This window comes from Paroedura picta, chromosome 12 (genome assembly GCF_049243985.1).
Source record: "Paroedura picta isolate Pp20150507F chromosome 12, Ppicta_v3.0, whole genome shotgun sequence".
Classification (NCBI taxonomy): Eukaryota; Metazoa; Chordata; class Lepidosauria; order Squamata; family Gekkonidae; genus Paroedura; species Paroedura picta.
Window position 1 is genome coordinate 11740015 of NC_135380.1, and position 18951 is coordinate 11758965.

Genomic DNA, 18951 nt, shown 5'->3' on the forward strand with positions numbered 1-18951 from the left:
ACTGCTGAACTACTCTGAATTTGTTCCCCCTGATATCTAGCCTATATTGTTGTACTTGTAGTTTAAACCCATTACTACGGGTCCTTTCCTCATGGCTTCCTTTTGGTTCCTACTGCTTTGGGGGCTGCTGACGTGGAGCGGGATGCAGAGCTGCCTACCAACGTATTCCATTTGGTCTCTCTTTGCAGAAGACGCACCCAGACAAGGATGCACCAGGACGGTTTATGAATGTGGCAGGCAGTATTTTGATGAGGAGTATGGCACTACCAAAGTAACGTGCTGTGATGATGACTTATGCAACATAATATGAAGACCTCACAAACGCAGTCCTCACCAAAGCAGATGTCCAGCATGCGAGCCTCTCCGACATCCAGAGGCCAAGGACCTCCTACCATTCTCTAGCAAAACTGTAGAAATTGGAATGCGGACATTATCACATGCTTGTATTCTTTTCTCTGCCCTACTTCAGTGACCTTGGCTGCTGCCGGTGGAGATAAGGATTCATCTTTAATAAAGAGAAGCTTAATCCAGAGAAAACTGGGGTGTTGTGGCTTAAGAATAGGACCCACTAACACTGATGCTTGTCTCCAGTTTTTGTAATTCTCAATAAATCCGATGTCTCGTCATATTGCCTGCGCCGACTTACACTGTGTGATCTGCCACGAGAAAGGCAGAGTATAAAGAATGCAACAATATAAATTACCCACATTTCATTGGCTGCTGTTATCAGGCCCGTTCAAAGGGAACTAACAGAAGGCTTTCTCTTTTCAAATAGGGGTAACTTTATTAAGGTCCAAAGCCAGAAGCTGCATAAATCCCATTCATCTCACAGACCCATTCTCACTTATTTCGGTTTAATAGCCCACATGTTTTGTCGGTTGCAGAAGTCTCTCCTACAGCACACCATGTACATTCTCCAATGCGCGGTCTTGATGCTTCTGCATCGTTTAGTGCAGCCCCGGGTGACCCACCGGTCTGTCCCATCTGGAGAGGAAAGTCAAGAAAAGAGACCAGTGAAGTTCCCCAGCTCAATGGCTGGTAAAGTTATGTTCCACAGGCGTCTGTTAAAGAGTGCACATTAAGAAGGAGCAACGGAGACATTAGTCATAGGGCTTCACATCATAGCTTCTGTGGCCTTTCTTCTCCTTCTTTGGAAGTTTTTAAGCAGAGGCTGGATAGCCATCTGACCGAAATGCTGGTTCTGTGAATTTAGTCAGGTTGTGAGTGGGTGGGCAGAAGGGGTTCTGTCTGAGCTTGGCTCTTGTGGCTCTTTCTTGCATGTCCAGGGAAATGCTGATCGTCACTTTGGGGTCAGAAGGTGAATTTCATTCAGGCCAGATTGACCATGGATTCTCTGTTTTTTTTGGGGGGGAGGGCGTGGAGTTGGGGTCAATGTGGGTTGTGAATTTCCTGCATTGTGCAGGGGGTTGGACCCTGGAGGTCCCTTCCAACTCTATGATTCTATGAGCTGGATGTTTGGTGGTTGAGACCCACCTCATCCTTGCTCCTACAGCTTGATTCAGTTGCTTTGATTGCTTTAAGGGCCTTCCCTGATATGACTCATGCTTTTGCTTCCCATTCCACAGATGCTCTCATGGCCCTGTAAACTCTTTGAGGTGCCTCAGTTTGAAGACCTCTTAAAATAGTTTCTGGTCCTCACACTGCTATGAGTGAGTATGATGGCAGAATCATGGTAGCTAGCTAAAAAAGCCCTGGCCCTGGTCGAGGCCAAACATGCTTCTTTGGGGCCAGGGATCACCAACGGATCGGAATTAACAGAGCACGATGCACTCCAGGGGACATACTTGGAGAGGCAGACTCTTAGATAGGCATGATCCAGACTGCATAAAGCCTGAAATGTCAAACCCAATATCTTGAACTTGAACCGGAGCAGCATACCAGGAGAAAAAGTAAAATGAATACTAATTCCTCATCTATGTTCAGGAAGTTCTTACCATGATGTTCCTGGTGATTCCTAGAACTACCTGGAAGTGGCAAAGGGATCTGGGGGTAGGATAGCCCCTGCACATGAGGGCAGTCGTAGCGGACAGGGCTATGGGGCACAAGTTCAAGGGCTTCTTGCACTCCCCCTTTAGTTCATGAGTGATATCTTTGGATTAAGCAGCTATAGAAGCCAGGTCCGATCTGAGGCACAGCTTGCTGTTTTGTTCCTTTATTTGTATTGTAATTCTGTTTTGGTGCCATAAGCCATCTTGGGACATTTTGGGGAAGAAGACAGGATACAAATACTGAAATCAACCGATCAATAATTTCATGCTCACCAAGAAATGCAGCTTCCTCCTGGACTCACCTCTAATAAATTTCTTAGCAAAGCAATATGACCAGCTCTTTCCAGAACAAATAGTTGTTTTAAATACACATTTGTTTTCTCGGTTAACGTTCCGGCAGTAGTGGCAGATGACAGCTTTAAGAGAAATGGGAAATATGTATATAGATACACGCACACATACCCCCTTCCACAGCAAGCCATGGTTAAATTAAACAGTGGGTTCTGAAAGCAGAATTAGCAATGAAGAGTCAAAAGCAAAGTGAAGCCAAGAAAAGGCCCCATGACACTTGACCCAAGGGTATTGAAGTCCGGGCTTCTCCAGCTAAACATGGGGCCTAGAAATGCCTTCATTCTTGTTTATTTGACTTCTTCATTTCAAAACATGTATAAGCCACTTGTTCTTTAAGCATTCAAGGTTGCAGCAACAGGACTAAACAACCACACTAAAACAAATCAAATCCAGCCTACAAAATATAGTAAGGGATGGATCCTCTCCATAGCAGGAAAAGTGGGGCGGCGTCATTTCCGTAGAGCTTCACATTGGTGATGACAACACAATAACCAATGAGATTATTTCCTGTATCGGGGAAGGGACTAAGGAGGGGCTGTAGCTTAGAGGAAGAGCCTTTACTTTGCATGCGGGAAGTCCCAGGTTCAATCAAATCAAATCAATTAATACAATAAATAAATCCCTGGCATCTCCAGTAAAAGGACCAGGCAAGCCCTCTGCCTCCACGGCGAAAGTCCACCTGCCTTGCTGCTCTGAAGCACTGCTTGGGAAAACGAAGGCACAAATCCTAGAGTTGCCAGCTGTGGGTGGGGACATTCTTGGAGATTTGGAGGTAGTGCCTGATGAGGGCAGAATCTAGGGAGGGAAAGGAGTTCAGAGGTGAGGTGAAGCGGTAAAATTCACCTGTTGAAGCCACCAGTTCCTCCAAGGAAACTGATCTCTGTTGTCTGGAAATCAGCTGTGATTCTAGGAGAACTCCAGATCCCACCTGGAGGTTGTCAAGCCTGACATGCTTGGTTCTCTTAAGAGTACAAGGACATGTATAACCATAGGCATGGATACATATACATGCTTAGGAATCATACAAGAGACCAGGGCAGTGAAATACTTGATAAAGAGCAGGAAATGAGATCATTTGGACTTCTTTGCTCTATTTAAAAGAATTATAGAGACATAGAGTTGGAAGGGGCCTCCAGGGTCATCTAGTCCAACTCTCTGCAGAATGTGGGAAATTCACAACTTAACTGCCCACCCATGGTGACCCCAATTCCAATTCTCAGATGATGCTCCCCCCCGCCCAAACCAGAATCACTGGCCAGTCTAAGAATAAGAGCTGGTTTTTATATCCCAGATTTCACTAGTCTCAAAGTAGCTAACAATTGCTTTCCCCTCCTCACAACAGACAGCCTGTGAGGTAGATGAGGGATGAGAGAGCTCTGAAAGAACTGCTCTGTTATAACAGCTCCTTCAGGATTGCAACTAGCCCAAGGTCACCAAGCTGGCTGCAGAACCTGACTTGCCAAATTAGAAGCCACCACCCTTAACCACTACCCCCCACAACTGGGGATGGGGGTCCTGAAATAATAGGGATTCCAACCTACAGGGGGGACCCAGAGTGACCCCTCATCTACAGTTACCCTAGAGAAAATGGATGCTTTGGAGGGTGGAGCCTACAGCATGGTGCCCCACTGTGGTCCCCATCCTCCCTCAAGCTCCACCCCAAATCTCCAGGAGTTTCCCACCCTGGAGCTGGCAACCCTAGCCCTGCCCCCTGGTGGGGGCCAGGAGGAATCTGGCAACCCTATGAAATAACCATGTCTGCCTAGAGACTTGGATCCTTTATTGTTCACATGTATCACCATCCTTATACAGCTACAAAAAGAATAACCAGTCATATCACAAGGACATCAAGGGAAGAAAAAAGGGACCTGGGGTCTGAAGGGACTGGAGACAAACTTCCCTTCCCTTCCCTTCCCTTCCCTTCCCTTCCCTTCCCTTCCCTTCCCCTTCCCCTTCCCCTTCCCCTTCCCCTTCCCTTCCCTTCAGTGAACCTTTTTCTACTGGAAATCAGACAGGGTGAGAGCTCAACACTGGATGTCCTGGAGCATGGACATTGGCAAGACCTTTTCCCCTACCTGCCTGCAGTTTTGAAGAGTGAGGGAAAGAACAGCTGACAATTTTGTCACAATAGAGTCGGGGACATGACCCCTGACAAAGTGTTTCCTATAGTAACAGCTATTGAACCCAGATCAACTTTTAAAATGACAAAATAGCTACATTTAAGACTTATTTTTATGGCACACCTTTAAGAGAAAGCCAGCGTGGAGCAAAATAGTGTTAAGGTTTAGAGTGGAGACCTCTGATCTGGAGAACTGGGGTTCATTCGCCACTCCTCTTCCACATGCCTTCATCCGGGTGGCCTTGGGCCTGTCACAGTTCTCTCAGAGCTCTCTCAGTCCCACCTATCTCACAGGGTATCTGTTGTGGAGAGAGGAAGGGGATTGTCAGCCGCTTTGAGACTTTTTCAGGTAGTAAAAAGCCGGGTACAAAAAAACAGCTCTTATTGGAGAGTCAGCTTGGTCTAGTGGTGAAGAGCAGCACTCGAATCTGGAAAACCAGGTTTGATTCCCCCACTTTTCCACATGCCACCAGTTGGGTGACCTTGGACAAGTCACAATTCTCATAGAGCTCTCCCAGCCCCACCTACCTCACAGGTTAAGTGCCTGTTGTGAGGAGAAGAAGGAAAGGCGATTGTGAGCCGCTACGAGACTCCCTCAGGTAGTGAAAAGTGGGGTATAAAAGCCAGCACTGTTTCTTCCCTCAAATCTGCTTTATTATTTTTTTTATTTGGGTGACCTACCTGGATTATGCAAATATGGAACTGAGACTGAGACTCCTATCATCAAAGCCAGATACACCAGAAGGGTCATTCTTCTAAGATCCAGGATAAACATGATAAAAAGTCCCCAGAGACAGATAACATTGGGTGGCGAGAAGCAACCTCCCTACTATGGAAGAGAAGAAGAGGCTGGGTTCACGCAATTTCGTCAGGAGGTCCAGTAGGGTTAATATTAAAGCCCTGGAAGTCAACATGTAAAACATTAACAAATGAATGGGCACCTGGCAGGTCTTGTGTGTTCTTTAGTAAGAATGGTGTGGGATTAGGGAACTGGAATATTTCCTTGGGTGAGGAATTTCTGGCCATTCTTCCCCATCTAAGAGGGATGTACAGGTGCAAACATCCTACCCAGTGGAAACAATGAAAACAGTGAACCTGAAGGACCGGGGCTTAGTGGTAGAGCATCTGCTTTGCATGCAAAAGGTCCCAGGTCCCATCTCTAGCATCCCCATCTCAAAAGGATCTTCCTGAGACCCTGGAGACCCACTGCCAGCCTGAGTAGACCATACTGCCCTGTCTTAATCAGTATAAGGAGAGGACATAAGGTTGCCAGCCTCCAGTGAGATCCGTTCCTCTGGAAGACATGGATATTCTGGAGGGTGGATTGTGTGGTTTTGTGCTCCATTGAGGTACCTGTCCTCTCTGGGATCCATCTTCAAATCTCCAAGAGCTTCCCAACTTAGATTTGACAACCCCTCATCTTCTGCTGCTGTCCAGGCGGGCTTTGTAACCTTAGAGAGGAGGGCTATTGCCTAAGTTTTGCTGCTTCAAATGTACAGATACTCCTCATGGAACAGCAAAATCAAGGAAATAACTTCCACTGGTGTGATTTTCATATAAGAAACTAGGCTTTGAAAGGGGCGGCAGGCAGGAGGGTGTGAAAGGGTGGCCACGGCTCCCTGTGACCCACAAAGTGGGCTAAAGGAAGTGGAAAGCCACCCTGCTGGTGGTGACAGAGCTTTGCAGCCCGCAGGGAGGCTCCAAACTCCCCCTGCCTCCCTCCCAGCAGGAGCATACCTGTAGGCCGCAAAGCCCTGTCACTGCCTCTCTCCTTGTGGGCGACAATGGAGGTCACAGCCACAAGGCTTCTAGCAAGCAAGGAGGGAGGGCGGGAGCTGGAGGGGGAGGGCCAATCAGGGCGGACTTGGACAGACAGGGCCCTGGACAGACTCCTCCCAGGAGGCTGTTTCCCAAATATATAAGGGAGCGAAATAGTGTTAAGGATGTTACCCCAAATGCTCTAAAACTGCGGGGAAATTAGCAGAGTGAGAAGGGGGTTGAGCCCTTCTAGGAACCCAAAGCAGACAACAAGTATTTTAAAATAATGTATTTTTATTAAAGAATAACATACAAGGCAAATGATAGACTACATGCATTGACTGATTGATTGATTATTTATTTGTTGACTGCCACTCCCAGACTGGCTGACTCGTGGCGATTCACATCACTGTAAAATACAACCCCAGCAATACCTGCCAACATCACCCTTCTCCCCTCCCGGCAACTCAATGGACTGCCAGCTCCATGCCATAGAGACAGGGTACCCAGTGGTGTGTGAGCTGTTCCAAATTGTTCGGAATTCTGCTGAAGTTCAGATGTTCAATCCCCAGATAGTCCGGCCTTCACAGAGCAGATGTTCAGGGGGTATTCAGAGGAGGGACCTGGTAGATTACACTAACACATGTCTTCAGAAAGAAAAATAAGGTAGGAAATGCCTAAGTTTCAGGGGAAAGGGGCAGCAAGGCTGTATGTAATTTGGGGAGCATAGATTGAAGGAGTAGGGCAATGCGAAAGAGCTGGCAGGATCTAAGGTTACCAGAGAGGCAATCTGGAGTGCCCAGGTTAAGGGATTTTGTATCCTTTTTTGTACCCTTTTCATGGTGAAAAGTCATGGAGGCTGAGGAGGGCTTTAGACAAAAATTGTGGTTGCCCTCTGATTGGTATAACAAAAAGGTTCAATCTGTTGCCATGGGAAATAGAAGATGGTTATGGGGGTGAGGCAGGAGTCCAACTTCCCATCTTGGCACCATTCTGAGCCATAAATGGTCATGTTGACCCACCCACCCCAATGAAGGGCCTGGAGGGGGTGGGAAGGGGAGAGGCCCTGGCTGGGCGTGCACAAAGCTATGCTCCCCGGTCATATTCTGAACTATTGCACCCCTTCTGGAGGTTCTCAAAGGCTGAAGAATGTTTTAGGGGTTTCTCAAGGGTAAAAAAGTTGAGAAAGGCTGTTCTATCCAGGCATAGAGGTCCCAGGAAGACAGGAAAAGGATAAGGTTTTTTGAGCTGCCCCTCTCACGTCATTCACCCACACCATTCTGCTTAGGGAACACAAGTGACCTACCAAGTGCCGGATGTTTTGTATGTTCCCTGCCAAGGTTCTAATAATAAACCCACTGGGCTACATATCTTAACCAGCCTAGTCAGTTCGGCTCATTGTGAAGAGTAGGAAGGTTGGAATTTGATTTCTCCCCAGCTGTGACTGTGAAGACTCTGAACATCCCTAGGAGAATGAAACTTGAGATGTGTCAAGGTTTGGCAGTAGGATTCTTAGTCTTGCTTTTCTTTGATGCAGGTAAGTCCCTAGGGCAAGGGAAATGAAACTTTGTAGGGATAATCTATTAAGGAATCATGCAAAAGAAAAAGAAAGGTCAGAAAGGTTCAAATGGGGCTGTTTTCTTATTTTAAAAAATAGTATGGGTTTGTCCATCTAGACTTAAAATTGGTTCTATCATGAGATCAATCTGATAGTTGCTTTCGTCCATTTTCAGTGGGAACTGCTGTCCAGTTGGAACTTCCGCCACTTGATTTGTAAGAAAGAGTCAGGGGTTGCTTGCCACAGTGGTCCCCAACCCCCGATCTGGGGACTGGTACCGGTCCGTTGATCAGTCTGTACTGGGCCACAGCTCCTCCTCGTCCTCCTCCCCGGCTGCTGCCTCAGGGGCTGCCCTGCCACTCTGCCACCAGCTCACCTTTGGTGCTCTCTGGCAGCCGCCATGGCTGGGGCTCCCCCTCGGCGTGGCACTGCGCATTTCATTTTGCTTTGAAAGACAATAAGAAAGACTAAGGAACCATTTGTTTCTCCAGCGTGTCCTTTGCTTCCCCCTGTTGCAGGGCAGGCAGGAAGGCTGTCTATTGGCGGCGGGGGGGTGTCTTTTCCCCATTCTGTTCATATCTTGCCTGTCATGGTTCTGGGGTGGGGGTGGGGAGAAACATCGGGCTCTGTCCCTGCCCATCTCTGTCCCTGCCCCTGCCTTGATCCCTGCCCATCAAATGCAATTCCTCCCCTCCAAAAAAAGTCCCCACAAATGTGGGATGCACGCTTATGTAGAATAACAAAGCGCTACCAGAGGCTTAGACTCGTCAATGATTGGCAGAAAGGAGAAATGCTGTCAAAAGCAGAAACATCACTCGGGAAGGTGCAGCTTGGAGAGCACATCGCCTAACTATGGTAGGTCAGCTAAAGCTATTGTGAAAAAGATAAAAAGAGACAAAACCGACCGTAGTCACTCAGACCTAAAGGACAACGTTTTGCAAGTGTTTGAATTTTGATAAGATTTTTAAGTGGATTCATTTTATGTAGTTACTTGATTCCCTTCACTAGGCACAACTGAGGCCTTGGGGGATCATTGGGGCACAGTTGTTTTGGAGTAAAGGTGTGTGTAAAGTGAAACGGCATCAAGTGGCAACTGAGCTATGGCCAACCCAGCAAGGGTGTCTCCAGGCAAGAGAAAAACAGGGCTTTCTTCTGCATGGTCCCCCTTGGAAGAATCCCTTCTAAGGACTGTCTCTGCTTAGCTTCCAAGATCGGACCAGACTGGGCTATACCCCGTGGCCTTCCCTCCTTTGAAATTAATACATAAATAAAACCACAGCATAATTCCCAGAATGCTTTTGTAACACAATCAGCATCCTTCTTTCCCACGACTGAGCGTTCTGTTGCCTTTTCTTTCCTTTTTTGTTAGATTTTTAACTAGGCACGATCAGTTTTACCTTTGTGAGTCTCACCTAGCCATGGCTTAACAGATCTGTTCATCTTACCCAGTCCAGGCGGTCACGTGCTTTCGCTGCCGGAACGTCCCTCAAAATAACATGTGTAAGGGTAAGGAAACGACCTGTCAAGCTGGAAGGTGGAAATTTTGCTTTACTCGGAAGGTTATTCGAGGTGAGTCCAGGAGGGGGAGGGAAATGTTTTTTTATAGAGAGCAAAACGATAGGTCTATATGCCATGCCTATCGACTGAAAAGGTAGCTAGCTCATACAGGTAAAATGTGTAGTCCAAATCCCAATTCATCCCTGAAAAGCTTGAAAAATTAGCTCCCCACAGTTGCAGTCTGTGGGTACAGGAAGAGAGCCAGGTTAGAGGAACCCGGTCCAAGACCCGGCTTGTTCAAAAAAGTATTGCTGACTTTAACATGAAGTCTGCAGTGTCCTAAGACAGGGGTAGTCAACCTGTGGTCCTCCAGATGTTCATGGACGACAATTCCCATGAGCCCCTGCCAGCGTTTGCTGGCAGGGGCTCATGGGGATTGTCGTCCATGAACATCTGGAGGACCACAGGTTGACTACCCCTGTCCTAGGAGACATAAATCTGTCAAGTGCAGGATCCTACACAGGATGGCAGGTGGGGAGCATTTAAAGGGAACAGGGCCTCTGTGTAACAGCTGATCATGACAGCTGTGCAGATATGGCGTAATCAGCTGTGACATGGGGGCTAGTCCCTTTAACAGTCCCTACCAGTCTGCTAAGCCGCCCTGAGCCTTCAGGAAGGGTGGTATATAAATGCAGTAAATAAAATGCAATAAATAAAACAGGTGGGGTGTTTAAAGGGAGCGTGGGCCCCATGGCTGTCATGATCAGCTGTAATGTGGTACCTTTAAATACCCCCCACCTTTGCTGGCAGAACTTTGCCTCTGAAGTTGGGGGGGGGGCAGGTGGTATACAACTTGAACATGCCAAAGCTTCCTGGTGTGGGCGGGGCCCTGCTTGGAGGCTTTGGAATGGCCATCGAAAGTACACACACTCAATTAAATGGTATAGAGGAGAATTAAGAACTATTAGCTCCAGCAACACTGGGCAGCCTGCCTACATGATTCTCATCACAGACTTCAGGCACATGAACTGGTGAAATCCCCAGAGCCATTTTTAGAGGTCTCCTAAGTGGCACTCCTTGAAGGCAGCACAGAGCCATTAAAGAACTTGGAGAACAGCAAAAGAAAAAGCAGCACAACTCTAGAAAGACGCTCAAAGCAATACAATTTATTTACTGTATTTATGATTGGACTTGTATCCCGCCTTTCCTGGAACCCACCTCTTGGTGGGTGGCTGGGAACAGCAGGAGGCAGGCTGACGGGGGGCGGGGGGGGGATGACCATCAGACATCCCACCCACAGGACCAAAAGCCAATGAGGGACAGACAAACATCTTCCTTGGCCTGCTCTAGACCAGTGCTTCTCAACCTTCCTAATGCCACGACCCTTTAATACAGTTCCTCCTGTTGTGGTGACCCCCAACCATAAAATTATGCAAGGGTTCTTTCACAGAAATTAAACCGAAACTGACCAATGGCGAGAAGATCCTTTGTTCATGATTGTATATACATTGATTATAAATTGTATATAAATTGGAGGGCGCCTTCAGGAGGAGTGACAATAGTGGTAGCCCCGGACAAGCTGCTTGCCATGCTGCAACCCCTGTGAAAGGGCTGTTCGACCCCAAAGGGGTCCCGACCCCCAGGTAGAGAACCACTGCTCTAGAAGAAGCAGCTTATCAATGCCTGACATGATTTTTCATTTTCTTGCTCTCTGTTGCCAGATGACAAGACTAAGTGGGTGAGCCGGGGCTGCACAACCCGATGTGTTGACATAATGACCCGGAAACTTCGAGTACGAACAGAATGCTGCTTGGAGGACTACTGCAATTTGCATAATTTGTGGAAATACCTGTAGGCTGGTGCCTCTTGTGGGTTACCTGGCACTGACCTGGCTCTCTTTTCAGCACCAGGACAAAATGTGTCTGTCTTTTCACTCCAACGAATAAATAAAGTCCCCGGCATTTCTGGAATTCATTTCTGCCTAGAGGAGTCCACGTTTTGACATCCTTGGTTCCCATCTCAAAGTTTTCTACTGCCTTTTCTTTCCTTCCCTTTGCATTCTCAGACTTATCCAGGAAAAGCTTCATGATCAGACACTCAAGGCGAACGGATGTTGCTAGTGAATCAGATGAGCCGGGTACTCAAACTCATTGCTCTGACCTACCGCCTCTCCGAGGGAATCTGCAGTGACCCAAATCCCACCACTTCAGAAGGGCCATGACAATAGACTGGGTGCCTGGTTGGATTCTTCCCCTGGTAAACTGGGGTTTACCAGGGGAGCTGCAGAGCTAGCTGCCCAGCTGCCATGAGCTCTCCAACAGAGCTGGAATCAGGGGGAGGGGGCTGGAAAAGTGGGAGGGGGCTGGAAAAGTGGGAGGGGGGTACACCCGTGCTCAGAGCTGAAGCAGGCAGTGGCTGAGGAGAGGAGATTGGTCTTTCTGTGAATCCTGTTCATTCTGTGTCCTGAATAAACAAGCAGCAGATAAGAGCACTCTGACTGTATTGTCCGTTTAGATCAAAATGGGCAGCCCTGCTAGACTATCTGAAGCAACAGAAAAGAGCTAGAATTTGGTAGCACCTTAAAGACTAAGAAAATGTGTGGCAGGGGATGAACTTTCTTCAGATTTTATTGTGCTGCTTCAGACCAACATGGCTACCTATTTGAATCTATTCTTCAGCCCTGACCAAGCTAGCCAGTTCCAAATCTGTGAGTGTGCTGGATGAGAGGAAGATGGGCAAGAGATGTTATAATAGTTGTGGTGATGGAAGAGCACATGGGCATTCCTGTGGCTGGGGGAACATGGGAAAGGTGCTCTTCTCTGCATAGGGAGCATCCCTTACAACAGACAGGGAGCACACACTAGCTCTCTGAGGTGTTAACACGTCATGAGAGCCAGCTTGGTGTAGTGATTAAGTGCGGCGGCTTCTAACCTGGAGAGCTGGCTTTGATTCCCCAGTCCTCCCAATGAAGCTAGCTGGGTGATTTTTAGCTAGTCACAGTCCTATTACAGCTGCTCTTGCAGAGCAGCTCTCTCAGAATTCTCTCAGCCTCACCTACTTCAAAGATTGTCTGTTGTGGGGAGAGGAAGGGAAGGTGATTGTAAGTGAGATTCCTTCAGGTAGTGAAAAGCAGGGTATAAGAAACTCTTCTTCTTCTTGTTCGTGGCCATGTTCTGGTGGTCTGAGCCCCAGGACCAGGCACCCAGATTGGGAATTTATGAGGGGGGGGTCTGAAAAGGGGAGATGTTCGTTTGTTTGGTTCCTTTGTTAGGGTGGCTGTCTCTCCTCTATGCACTCAAAATAATGGATGACAGAGGAGAAGATGCTACAGATGGTTGCATAGGAAGGAGGTATCATGCAGCTAACAAAGACCAGATAGAGCATGGATTGCAAGTACCCATTTAGTACTTTACTTTACTTGGCTTGGCTTAGTGTACCCAGATCTGACTTGTAGTACCAATTTTGTGCCTTGTGGCAATACAACTATTAAACAGGAGTGTCTGCCCATCTCCCGAACCACCTACCTTGGCTACTTGGCATGCTAAAGTATCACACCCCTATGATGCCTGCCTCAGGCGGACCCATGACACAGAGAGGGGTTGAGTTTGTTGGAATGCGCAAGATCTGTATTGTGCATGAATCAACAGCCTATGAAGAATACCCTACAGGGGGCACCAGAGAGGATGTGTAGTTAGCATAGTTAGATCGGGAACTTCCTGGTCTTTTTCAAATAATCTCCTTCTGTGTCCTTCTGTGCCCTGATTGGCTCAGCTGGAGACTTCCTGCTCCTGTGAGCTCACTTCCTCCCTGATTGCCTCCAGAAGGACAACAGTCAGCTTGACACTTAAGACTCTCTTTCCCATCTCTCATAACAATGCTGTTTATTATTTTAAGCTGCTTGGAGCTTTACCCTCTTCTCAATAAAGCTATGTATTCTTTAAGCAGCCAGTGCTCCACTGCTCCTTTGAATTTTTAAAGCTCTGTTGCCTGAACCTGCGTCATGACCCTGGTATTCCTTGGAGGTCACCCTTCCAAGTGCTATCCTGGGCTGACCCTACTTCGCTTCCAAGGTCTGATGAGATCAGGCATGCTTGGGCTATCTGGGCTTGCAGAAGGTCTTGCACAACACCCATTGCTTTTCCTCCATGTGTACTATATTGCCAAAACTGGGTGTTCAGCATCTCTCATTTTGTAAGAATTCAGCTGCATTCCAATGTCCTCCTTCCTTTCACGGCCACCAACCTGGGTAAAGTTCTGTGGGCTGCTTAAAGAATTAATAGCTTCATTGAGAAGAGAAACAACATTGTGAAGAGAGAGAAGAGAGAGAGAGAGCCCTAAGTGTCTAACTGCCTGTTGTTCTTCTGGAGGCAATCTTGGAAGAAGTATGTGGGTATGTAGCTCGGGGAAAGGAGAAGAGTCCCACCAGGGTATCTCTTCTGTTGTCATGGCCTTTCTGATATGGTGGGGTTTTGTTACTGCTGATCCCCCCTGGATAGGCATGGGGCAAAACAATGACTCGTCTGATTTGCTAGCCACACCAGTTCCCCTTGAGTGTCTGATTATAAAGCTTTTACTGTATCGGTTTGAGAATGCAAAGGAAAGGAAGGGGGGGAAGGCCAAATTGTACTTTGAGATGGGAATGAAGGATGTCGAAATGTGGACTTCTCTCGGTAGAATAGAATTCTAGAAATGCCATGGACTTTATTTATCCATTCATTTGAAAACATTTGGACGGCAATTACCCCCAAAAGAAAGGAACATTCTGTCCTGGTGATGAAAAGAGAGCAAGGCCGGTGCCAGATAAGCCTCAAGGGAAACTTGTCTATTCTTATTCATTCTCAAAATTTATACAGTTGCAGTATTGTTTGGTACAACAATCCTTTTGTACTACTTCTCTCTCGGTCTGTATGTTAATACGTCAATCTGCACAGCCCCGGTGTGCCCACCTCACCTCATTATCTGAAAAAAAAGAGAGCATAAAAATAAAGTAACCTTTAATCAAGCATTGGAATAAGCAGTGGAATAGGCTGCCTAAGGAGGTGGTGAGCTTCCCCTCACTGGCAGTCTTCAAGCAAAGGTTGGATACTTTAGGACAGTGGTCCCCAACCTTTCCGAGGCTGGGGACCGGCAGGGCATCGGGCCGCGCCCCCGCGGACCGCGCCCGTGCGGGCCACGCCCACGGATCGGGCCGCGCCCGCGGGCCGCGCCCACGCCGCGCCCGCGGATCGGGCCGCACCCGAGCCGCGCCCGCGAGCCGCGCCCGGGCCGCGCCCACGGATCGGGCCGCGCCCGCGGATCGGGCCGAGCGGGCGTGGCCCGCACAGGCGCGGCCCGGCCCTGATTCCCTCTCCCCGCCTCCCGCAGTAAGAAGCTTCCCGGGCCGCAAGCTTGCGGCCTGGGAAGTTTTTTACTGCGGGGGCGGGGCGGGGAGAGGGAGCCGCGGCCCGGTGCCATGGCCTTTGCGGCCCGGCACCGGGCCGCGGCCCGCAGGTTGGGGACCACTGCTTTAGGATGCTTTGGGCTGATCCTGCGTTGAGCAGGGGGTTGGACTAGATGGCCTGTATGGCCCCTTCCAACTCTAGGATTCTATGATAAGCTTGTTCTTAATTAAGAAGCCCAAGAAAGACCTCACTGCCTTTTGGTCCTGTGCATTGGACAGCTGATGATCACCCCCCCCTGTCAACCTGCCTTCTTCAGTTCCCAGCTTTAAGGAGCTTTCCTGGTTGCATTTGCTCTTTGTCTTGCTGTCCCCCAAGCTATTTCATGGATCTATGTTATCTTCAAGGAGTTCCACTTTGAAGACCTCTAAAAATGGCTTGGGGGGGGGTGTTTACCAGTTCATATGAAGACCTGGGAAGATTCCTTGCAATTGTGCTTGTACTGATACAATGATTGTTGCATGTAGGCTTGTGCACTAAGGGCCCAATCTGGCCGTTTTAGATTTGGCACCCATTAAAGTCAATGGCGCCATTGACTATAACGGGATTTTGAGCTTTTCTGACTTTCCCAGGGCCTGGGGGGGGGGAATTAATTTACAGCCTCAAAACTTTCAGGGAAGCTCTGGAATGCTCTTCACTGACTCCCCTCCAAGTTTCAAAATTATTGATCCAAGGGGTCCACTTTTAGAGGCTCCCAAAGAGGGTGCAGAGCCTCTTGTGGCGCAGAGTGGTAAGACAGCAGACATGCAGTCTGAAAGCTCTGCCCATGAGGCTGGGAGTCCGATCCCATCAGCTGGCTCAGGGTTATCTCAACCTTCCATCCTTCCGAGGTCGGTAAAATGAGTACCCAGCTTGCTGGGGAGTAAACGGTAATGACTGGGGAAGGCACTGGCAAACCACCCCGTATTGAGTCTGCCATGAAAACGCTAGAGGGCATCACCCCAAGGGTCAGACATAACCCAGTGCTTGCACAGGGGATACCTTTACCTTTACCTTTAAAGAGGCTGCCCCTATCACTCCATTATATCCAATGGACAGTCCATCCCATCCTATAGGATATAATTGCTCTTTAATTGCAACCTGGAAAGCTGCTTGAAGCAATAAAATTTGCTGGTTGGGAACAGAAGGAGACAGGTTATCCATCAGACATCCCATCCACAGGGTCAAAAGCTAATGAGGGACAGACAAATGTCTCCCTTGTGCTCCTTAAAGTGTAGAACAACAAGCTTATCAATACTTGATTAAAGGGAACTTTCTTTTTCATTTCCTTGCTCTCCTTTTCCAGGTGACAAAATTAAGTACGTGCACCGGGGCTGTACAAATCGATGTATCAACATAAAGACCAAGAGACGATCAGTACACATGAAATGCTGTACTACAGAACATTGCAACTTGCATAATTTGTGGAAATATCTTTAGGCTCGTGCCTCTTGAGGCTTACGTGGACCTGGCTCTCTTTTCAGCACCAGGACAGAATGTGTCCACCTTTGGAAACAATTGTTGTACGAATGTATTCATTTGAACGAATTTCTAGAATGCTTTTCTTCCTTGGGAACCTGCATTTCAACACTCTTCACTCCCCTCTCAAAGGATTCTCTTGTCTCTTCTTCTCTTTGCTTCCTCAAATTTTTGCTATATATTCCCTGTCATGTAAGGCAGGGGTAGACAACCTGTGGTCCTACAGATGTTCATGGACTACAATTCCCATGAGCCCCTGCCAGCAAGCAGGTTGACTGGCACAGGCGTTTGCTGGCAGGGGCTCATGGGAATTGTAGTCCATGAACATCTGGAGGACCACAGGTTGACTACCCCTGATGTAAGGAGTTCATAGTCTGACAAAGAGTGCTTGCACTTGAAAGCTCACGCACTGAATCATAGAATCATAGAATCATAGAGTTGGAAGGGGCCATACAGAATAAATCTTTGTTGGTCTTAAAGGTGCCCCTGGACTTTAATTTTATTGTCAAACTTATCTGGTAGAAGCTTTATGATCAGACTAGATTTAAAGCCCATTTTAATTGAAAATAAAATGGGCACTAGATGCTATAGGACCCGGGCCCGACTCCCAAGGGCTTCTGCGTACGCCTGGACTGGGTCCGTGGGGCCGCTGAAGCCTTAATGCTCCCCCCCCCCAGCGGATGACAGAAGGCTGAAGTGGGGCCGGCGCTGGATTGGGGGGGAAGCAGCCTACCTGTCTCCAGCGTCGTCGTGTCCTCATGGGCCGGGAGCTGCGGGGACGCTGGTTGCGGGAGGGCCTGAGGCGGCCGGCCACATGGCACATCACGGGAGTGGCGGCCAAGGCAGCGGGCCCCGGCGGCGACGGTGAGTTAGCGGCAGCCTTCTCCCGGCCACTGGAGTAGCCTCGCTGAATCTGCGATGCGGCATGGCCGCTCCTGCGGCTGGGAGAAGGCAGAGTTGAGCAGGTGTGCAGGTGGAAAGGAGCAGGGCCGCCGCGTCTTCGACGTGGCAGCCCTGCTCCTTTCCCCGCATCGAGGCGGAGGGAATGGCGGCCAAGTAGGCAATCCTGGACCTCCTTGGTCCAGGATTGACACTCGGAGGAGCGAATCAGGAGCCACTTCGTGGCTCCTGATTCGCTCCTCCGAGTTTTTATCCCGGACAGAGCCCGCCCTAACTCCTCCCCACCAGCCCTTACTGCTTTATTTAGTCGGTTTAAAGATGTTCAAGGGGAACTGGTGTTGCTAGTATGATTTACTAGATGGGAAGGACACTCGCACCCATGGCGCTCTGCCACCCCTATCCAGGGGAATCTGAAGCCACTAAACCCCACCACATCAGAAAGGCTATGACAACAGATTGCACACCGGATAGGGCCCTTCCTCTTTCTCTGAACAACAGAGCTATGCAGCTGCATTAGTTGCTGGTTGAATTCCAGCTCAAATTGAAGGTGTCGGTTTTAGCCTTTAAGGCCTTGCACAGTTTGGGTCCTGCGTATCTAAGGGAACGCCTCTCCCAGTATAGCCCCGGACAAACTCTAAGATCTATAAATGCAAATACACTGGTGGACCCTGGCCCTAAATAAGCACTACTGGCTTCATCCAGGGCAGGGTCTTTTCACCCCTGGCCTCAACCTGGTAGAATACGCTGCTGGCAGAGATGTGTGCCAAGATGGAACTATCAAAATCCTGCAGGGCCTGCAAAATGGCAGTATTCTACCAGGCATGCAGCTGAGGCCAGGACGTGCAGGCAAACTGCATGCCCCCACCTCAGAATACCCCACCCCACTCAGATACACTGACACTGAGCATTGGGATAGAGCCTTGCCCTATACACCCCTGAAGAGCTCTTCACCCTGAAAATCCCTACTCACTGGTCATCTCTGGCCCCAGAGAGGCATACTTGGCCTTGACCAGAATCAGGGCCTTTCCAGCCCTGGTTCCTTCCTGGTGGAATCAGCTGCCAGTAGAGATCAGGGCCCTCACTAAACTTTTTAAATTCTGCAAAAATGGAGCCTTTCCAATGGGCATTTGGTTGAAGCCAAGGACTGCGCCCCTACCCATATGGGCCCCTTGCCAGCCCCCACGCCTGGCATCCTGTCCAAGTTGTTGCCCCCATTCCAATCGGGCCAGAAACCTGCTTTCTATCGGTCAGTGTGCCTCAGCTTGTTATGCACGTATTTATTTTATTTATCTGTGTTTGGATTTATACGTCCGCCTGTCCCAGGATGCCAGCTTGCGGGAGTTTACAGCAGCATAAAACGTCACACCCGAAACCATTAAAAATATTTAATACAGTTCAAAACCATAAAGTGCATTTTGACTCCGTTATTCACAGGTATAACAGGTTTGGTGGAGGCCAGGCTGAGGACTATCATAGCCCCTCCATTGGTGGTCTGTTAGTTAATTACACCATCCCTGGATACACATAGCAGATAGTGGGATGCTTCGTAGGGGGTAGAGGTAGGGGGCTCAGAGGGTGGTTGGAAGAGGGGGAGGGAATTTTTTAATAGAACACTTTATTGAATTATTGTACCGTATTTTAAATGGATGCTGTTAGCTGCTGCAAGCTAGCTGACTAGGAGTGCTGGCCTAGAAATCAAACTAATAAATAAAAATAATAAATACATATTTATTTGGGGAGGGGGCCTTTGTAGGCTCTTGTACGAGGGGGGGGCAGCTCAGTGTTGTTCTGTAATTCATTGCCCCAACCAAATGCCTGGCAGTATATTGATACTGATACTGTTCCATGTAAATATTCCAAAAT

At 48.5% G+C, this 18951-nt stretch overlaps 2 long non-coding RNA genes across 3 annotated transcripts; one reads left to right on the forward strand and one right to left on the reverse strand.

The window, feature by feature from the left end:
* Positions 1–758: 758 nt before the first annotated feature.
* Positions 759–5331, reverse strand: LOC143821513 (uncharacterized). The gene is made up of 3 exons (XR_013225822.1): positions 5161–5331; positions 2312–2425; positions 759–984 (listed from the first exon to the last, which is right to left on the reverse strand). It is a non-coding gene; the product is annotated as an uncharacterized LOC143821513 (long non-coding RNA).
* Positions 5332–7553: 2222 nt separating this feature from the next.
* Positions 7554–11262, forward strand: LOC143821514 (uncharacterized). 2 transcript variants are annotated; one of them, XR_013225824.1, is made up of 3 exons: positions 7554–7774; positions 9250–9364; positions 11014–11262. It is a non-coding gene; the product is annotated as an uncharacterized LOC143821514 (long non-coding RNA). The 2 variants fall into 2 exon arrangements; XR_013225823.1 differs by having other exon boundaries at positions 7756–7774; positions 9245–9364.
* Positions 11263–18951: the final 7689 nt, after the last annotated feature.